Genomic DNA, 7,873 nt, shown 5'->3' on the forward strand with positions numbered 1-7,873 from the left:
GCCACCCATATTCAAGCCGTCCAATTTCCTGTTCAAGACATCAAGTTGTGCAGTAATAACGGAAAGGTCAGTTACCTGGTGAACTCCTGTACTTCTCCTCTAGTTGTTCCTTTCAAATTGAGGATGATAGCTTCTAGCAGCCATTTCCTCCAATAACTCGTATCCTTCCTCAGCTTCTCAAGAGATTTCCACAAGCAGCAGCATCTATCATAGTACAATTAGGAGTAAGCAAGCCATAGTAAAAGGTCTGAACGACTAACCCAAGTGGCAGTTCGTGATGAGGACATCTTCGTATGATAGATCTTTGAAACGCTCCCATGCCTCATATAAAGACTCCTGCTCGAATTGAGCAAATGTAATAATGTATGCCCGCAGCTTCATGGTCTTAGATGGAGCAAATGTAATGATATATGCCTTGCACTGTGGAATCCTTAATAAAAATATGGTTTTGTATGCTCAAAAATTAATCGCAAGTGCACGATGTTAAGTAATAGTATAATCTACTAGAGTACGAGTATCGTTCCACTGAAGACTGTATTTTACAATTATTTTTAGTTATCAAATCTTTAGCAACGAAATTTGAAGGGTTGTTTATTACTACTATGCTCAAATAAAAAATGCAAATAAAAAGGTTCAGTAATTAAATAATGAGATATAATATCTAGAATGGTTAATTAAAATTCAGTGAGAAATGAATTTTGGGGAATTTCATTTCACCTACCCCTCATTAATTTATCAATTCGTTCGATCGTGATTTACGCTTCCGACATGATTTTCTATTCAATTGAACACACTCTCTCGAGCTATGCCAAACAAATTCTACTCAGTGAAGTAATTAAATGTCTTTAATTATTTATCAAGAGTGAATCAAATATCGATCTATGAAATCCCCTAGTTTTCGTCCGAATGAACTATGACTATCGACGCGTATCCAATTTCATATGTCTATGTAATTTTAGATCCACGAACTATTCTACTCGTTCCTATCACAAGCTATTCTCTCGACCTCACTCGCAATATAAGACTATTATCAAAGTTAGCTACGCTTTAATAATCACAATGCAAAACAGTAGTATAATCAAGAATAAATCAACGTCGACAATGGAATTAACCAAATCAAAGTTCGGGGTATGATCCCCTTAAATCCCAACAAATATGTAAAGTTTAGCTACTAGAATTCATGGAAGAAATCAATACAACAATGTTTAAAAAATAAAAAATAAACTAGAAATAATATATTTGAGAAAAAACGCAAAGAACGATGTCCGAAATCTTCAAATCTTCAACTCCAAGCGCAAAATACTCTCCAAGGCTTGTGGTGGCTGCTGAATGATGTCTGATTTTCAGTGCCTAGGTTTTTTCTTTAGCCATCCACCTTCCAAATTGATTAAAATCCAAAAAGGAAACTTTCTTATTTTTATTCGTGCTAGGGCAGTCAAGTTTCCCCACCCCAGCGCGCGATCTACTGTACTACTGGTGTCTTCCGCAGCCTCTTGCGCTGGGGCGGTCAAACTTGACCGCCCTAGTGCAAGGTCTTCTGTTCTTTTTCCTTCAGCCTCTCGCGCTGGGGCTGTAAAGTTTGACCGCCATAGCGCGAGGTCTTCTGCTTGGCACTCATTTCTTTTGCGGCACTCGTGCTGGGGCGTACTGACCGCCCTAGCGTGACATCTTCTGTCCCAGCCTTCTCTTCCAATTGCTTTTTCTCCATTTTTCTGCACATGAACAGACTTATGTGAGCGGTGATCAAATGCAATAAAATAAAAAGAAATAGGCAGAATTTAGACTCCAAATAACCCAGAACGATGCGAACTACGACTCACACATTGTATTAAAATACGTAAATATTTCCTCTGTCACTCACACTTAGCATATACATTCATAGCATTCAAGGGTATACATCAAGCTTACAAGCACAAACACTTATTGTTTTGATTTTCGATCTTATAGAGATCTGTTGTGCTGATTAGTTTCAGATCAGCTGTGAACTGATAAACTGTATTGAAACTATGAGTTTCAGTTTGGAATTGTTAAGCCCAAAACTGAAGAGGGTTTGTACAAGTCTTGTATTGATCAAAGTCTTTTAGTGAATTTCCTATCTTCTTGATAGAAGGGGTGACGTAGGAGTGACTGAAATCTCCGAACATCAATAAATCTTGTGTCTCATAATTTCAATTTTATTATATCTGTCAGTCAGTTTATTTCCCTACTTTCTTTAGTTAACTGATTGACATTGACATAACAAGAATCATGATTTCAGTTTATCACTAAACTGACTCATTATTTGAAAATGTGGTAAAATTGTCAAGTGTTTATTCAACTCTCCCCCCCCCCCCCCTTCTAAACAATCTTTCACCTACCAACAGATCATATCAGTTTTGTACAAATTATCGGTTGTTGCATACGCACTAACTGATGACGTGTCAAACTTATTATTAGTTGACTATATAGCCGATCAGTTGTGGGGACCCGGACGCTAATCATCTTCTTAATCGTCATTGGGACTAACTTAATCAATTAGAATAAACAAGGGTCTAAATTTTTTTTTTAAATGCGGAAGGTAATGGAATCATTCTATTATACAAACCAGTATATTAATACAAATCCTGTATAACATGCATCTAGTTCAAAACTAGGTTCAACTACTACAATTAAGTAATAAAACCTATCTATATCCAAGTCCGGAATCACTACTCTAACTCAATCTTTCTGCACCTCTGTGACCCTGAACCTGTCCCACCTGTTGTCATGCACACATAGAGACAAGACAACAGCCGGATAACTCCGGTAAGATATAAATATCCCAGTATAAACAATGTATCAATGCAATCATATAAAACATATATAAAAGCATAACAATCATTAAAACATGTATCCAGTCTGACTACATGAATCAATACAAATCTGTATTTAAGTCAATGACTTGTTATCTTATCTTAACTTATTTCTAACCTAGGGATCCCGATCTAATTTAGACTTCGGCATGCTTTATCGAATGTCTACAATAGAAGTCGATCTACATCTAAGCTCATCGATACACCGTAAGTCTAGAGTCTCAGCGGTTCTGACAAAGACTCGGCGGTTCTGCCCTAGCTAGGCTGATCTGCCCTAGACTCAAACTCTGGCTCTGCTATAATTCAATAGACTAAACATATCAATCTGATAATCTGCAAATATCAATGCAACAAAATAAAGTATGTGATTTTGGGAAACTCAAGTCAAACCTAACTCGAGTTGTGCAATCCCGAATCAACAATTATTTATACCTTTCGTTCTGTTGCTCTGGTACAATCGAAGTCTCGGCTTCAAAGTTTGTCAATGTTCAAGCGGGAAATGACAATATCAATATTCTATTTAAATCAAGATATCTCTGTCTTATTAAATTCTGACGGTACAATCGTATAATTCTGCTATACCGGTGATACCACAACAGTATATACTAATTCCAATAACTTATAATCAATCACAGTGCAAATCTGATATCCATTCTAATCAATTCCATTCTGAAAATCATAACAATTCCATATCCAGTCCGTTTCTTAATCTGATTCGATTCTACGCTGTCTAACATGTCAAGAACAACATATATGACTTGTATTCAATTCCAACAACATCATAATTTCAAAACATGTCAAAACGTAGTAAAACCTACGTCCTGTAGTAGCCTGCGTTGATATGAACACAGTACCGAAGTCGGATTTAAAATCTAACGGACGGATTTCTCACGAATCGAATTCTAAAATCAAGAATCGACTTTTTCCCCCGAAGCTTTCGTTTCTTTTTTCTTTTCCTTATCTGAAGGTTAGTATATATATATATATATATATATATATATATATATATATATATATATATATATGCATGCAACTTGCTACGTGGCTCCTTCTGAATTCTCGCCAAAATCCTCTCGCGCATATGCGCGTACCTTCCTCTCGCTTATGCGCGAGACTTAATTCTCGGCGTGTGTCTACACGGTGGCTCGCGCATATGCGCGACACATCTTGGCGCATATGCGCGAGGCCTTTGCTCGTTTTTGCCAACTCTCTGCCACCCTCGCGCACATGCGCAGATTCAGGTCGCGCATATGCGCGAGGTCCTCTGGACATTTCGCGCATATGCGCCCTGCCAGGCCGCGCATATGCGCGAGAGCTTCGTCCTCGCACATACATATTTTATATCGAATTAAAACCGTGTCCCGATTAATCCTCTTATAATCATGTCAATTTATAAATCAATAATTACAGATTATTAGGATCAAATTCTCGGGCATTACATTTCTTCCCCCTAAGATACGATTTCGTCCTCGAAATCACAATCCATTAATCGTATCACTAAGGAGTATATATACAAAACTGTATAAGAAATTTACATTATCGAAATAACTCTGGGAACTCTTGTCTCATATCTGATTCAGTTTCCCAGGTTGCTTCTTCAATGCCATGACGAGTCCATTGAACTTTTACCAGTGGAATAGTCTTTGTTTTGAGCTGTTTTTCTTTACGATCAATAATCTGAATCGGTTTTTCAACATAGCTCAACGTCTCATCCAGTTCGGCCTCGTCTGGCTGAATAGCATGTGAAGCATCAGGAAGGTATTTCCTTAATAACGATACATGAAAGACATCATGTATCCCGGATAATGAAGGCGGATAAAGCGAGTCGATAGGCACGATCTCCTATCTTCTCGAGAATCTCATAAGGCCCAATGTATCGTGGAGACAGTTCCCTTTTTTTTCCAAATCTGACAACTCATCTGAAAGGTGAAATCTTCAAAAATACTCGTCTCCTGCCTCAAATACCAAGGGTCTACGGCGAACATTGGCATATTTGGCCTGTCTGTCTTGTGCTGCCTTCATTTTCTTTCGAATTAGCTTCACTTTTTCTGTCATATCTCTGATCATGTAAGGTCCAATCTCAGGTACTTCAGAGATATCATCCCAATATAGAGGGGATCTGCACTTATTTCCGTACAACGCTTCAAATGGTGCCATCTCAATACTAGTCTGATAGCTGTTGTTGCACGAAAACTCACAAAGAGGCAATGCATCTTGCCAATTAGTGCTAAAATCAAGCACTACTGCTCTCAGCATATCCTCTAGTGTGGATAGTCCGTTCTGACTGTCCGTCGGTTTGCGGATGATATGCGGTACTCAGATGTAACTTTGTACCGAGATCCTGCTGCAATGTAAGGCTCGAGATTATTAATCTTTATTGAAGTACGAAGTGTGATGACAGATGACCAAATCCGCATGTTTTATCCTTACAAAATGACGTACAGATTGACCAGATGGCAGAATCTAGTCAGAGAAGTGGTCAGATTACATGGAGTGCCGAAGTCAAGTGTATCCGTGCTCCTCGATTACTTCGCATTTATGGACATTAGTTTGCATGTGGGGACCCGGGCTTAACTCAATGATTTTGGGATTATTGGGAATCTTTGCTCGAAAATGTGGGTCAAAATTTTGCATTTAAACATTAATTCAAATGTATAATTAAAACATAATAGTCTCTATCATATTAAACACATCATGTACATACGAGTCGTTGAGTACAATCATACGCTGGTTCCAATCCCAACTACAAATATAAGTAGTACAAGTCTAATAGGAAAACACAAAGAAATCTCAAACGCCCGAGATCTCCACGCTATCATCAATCTCTCACTAGCTCGAGACCCAGTCCTGCCCACCGGTGACATGAACACATACAGACCAGACCACAGCCGGATAAACTCCGGTGAGAAAAAATCCAGGTATAAAAAAATGTATGAATTGCAATGTTGTAATATTCATGTACAAAAGCATAGCATAAATTCAAGTAACAGAATTAAATCTAAAAATGTAAAAGGAATACAAAATCTGTATCAAACTCAAAGTCTTGACTCGACTTGTTCTAATCTATGGATCCGGTGTAATAAGACGGTCTATCACCTACCCAACCCACTCGGGGGGCCGGTTACGTCTTATTCCTAGACTTCGGTCACTCTGTAATCGAGGGTCTACACATAGAGAAAATCTACTACATGGCGTCGATACACCGAAACGTCTAGTTTTGGCCGATCTGCCAATATCTCCTATCTCAGTACTTGAATAAAAATTCAATTTAAACACGAAATTACATAAGCAAATGTATAACAATCTAGTTATGTGATTGTGGGAAACCCGAGAATCAAATTCTGATCCAAAGTCGCAGCTCCCAATTCACATGTATTATCTTTTTGTCGACAAAAATCTGGGTTGGAGTCTCGAAGTCGGAAATGTCAAACCTGTCAAGACTAATCGAAATGGACCAATATTGAGACATACAATATCAATCTCTAATCCACAAGCAACACATATTCCAATCAATAATAATCTCGGTACAAATCGCCGCCCAGAACGTCGTAATTCTCGGACCGGTCAATTCACAACTCAAATATATATCAATCATTCATATTCCTCAACTCATTTACTCAAATCACACACTTATCAATCTGAAATTCTGCATTAATTCTCCAATAATACATGCTGGAAAAATCTGAGAACATCTATACGGTATCCGAAATTCAATCCGATTGCATTTCTTACGATACTCAATATACCAAGAACACATAGTTCTAACTCCAATTTTGGAATTTCCCCCAACATGGAATCTGAAAACATGCTGAAAATATAACCAAAACTTACATCTTGTTGTAGTCTCAAGAGAGGGGTCCAAATCTATGATTGATTAAGTTTGAAGGTATAAATCTTATTACAACCATGCTTATAGCTTGAAAAGAATAGGAGTTGGAATGGGGCTCTCTCGGTGCTGCCTGATTTAGAATGAAGAGAAGAAGTGATCAACCAACAATTATATATATATATAGGCCTGTGTCAACAAATCGAAGGGTGGCATTCTCGCATGCAGAACCGCGGGGTTTGCGGTCCTATTGCACCGCGGGTGCGTTCATGCTTCGGCACTCCAGTAGTTTCTCAAATAACAACCGGGGGGTGCGTGCAATACAGACGCGGGTGGCGGTGATGTTACGAATTAAAATTTCCATCTTACTGTCATACACCGCGGCGCGGTGTTTCCTATCACCGCAGGGGCTGGTGTTTGGCTTCGGCCATGCTTAATCAAATTTCCAAATTATGACATATTTGGATATTTTCATCTTAGACAGGCATCTCATATTTTCCAAGTCGTATTCAATAAAGATATAATCGAGCCTTACATTTCTCCCCCTCTTAGGACAGGGTTCGTCCTCGAAATCGCTAAACCAATTAATCATGCAAAAGTTATATACAAAAGCAGTATAACTAAAACTAAAATTGGGACTCACATCATATTGAATAGCCTCGGGGAGTTTCTGTCTAATCAGACTCTGTCTCCAGTCGCCTCCTCGAGCCATGACGACTCCATTGAACCTTCACAAGCGGAATAGTTTTGTTTTTCTAAGCTGTTTCTCTTTCCAATCAAGAATCTGTATTGGGTCTTTCAACATAGCTCAGAGTTGATGCTAGCTCAGCTCGTCAGGCTGAATGACATGAGAACTGATCTGGCAGATATCTGCGTTTAAGTCGACACAGAAATACGTCATGTATTCCAGACAAAGAAGGAGGAAGAGCAAGTCGTAAGCTCGATCGCCAGCTTCTCAAGAATCTCATAAGGACCGACGATCTAGGATGACAATTTTCCACGCTTTGCCACATCTGACAACGCCTCTGAAAGGTTAAATCTTTCAAAAATACTTTGTCTCCCTGTTCAAATATCAACGGTATGCGTCTGACATTTGGCGTATTCGTTGCCTATCCTGTTGCCGTCGTCATTCGTTCTGAATGATTTCACTTTCTCAGTCATCTCGCGAAATCATATCAGGCCAAATTCTGGTACCTCGAGATTAATCATTCCCAGT

At 38.8% G+C, this 7,873-nt stretch overlaps 1 non-coding gene across 1 annotated transcript; it reads left to right on the forward strand.

Annotated features, from left to right (window-relative positions):
- The first annotated feature begins 269 nt into the window (after positions 1 to 269).
- LOC140820504 (small nucleolar RNA R71) lies at positions 270 to 377 on the forward strand. Its single transcript, XR_012115502.1, has one exon. It is a non-coding gene; the product is annotated as a small nucleolar RNA R71 (small nucleolar RNA).
- Positions 378 to 7,873: the final 7,496 nt, after the last annotated feature.

This window comes from Primulina eburnea, unplaced genomic scaffold, assembly GCF_022965805.1.
Source record: "Primulina eburnea isolate SZY01 unplaced genomic scaffold, ASM2296580v1 ctg1083, whole genome shotgun sequence".
NCBI lineage: Eukaryota > Viridiplantae > Streptophyta > Magnoliopsida > Lamiales > Gesneriaceae > Primulina > Primulina eburnea.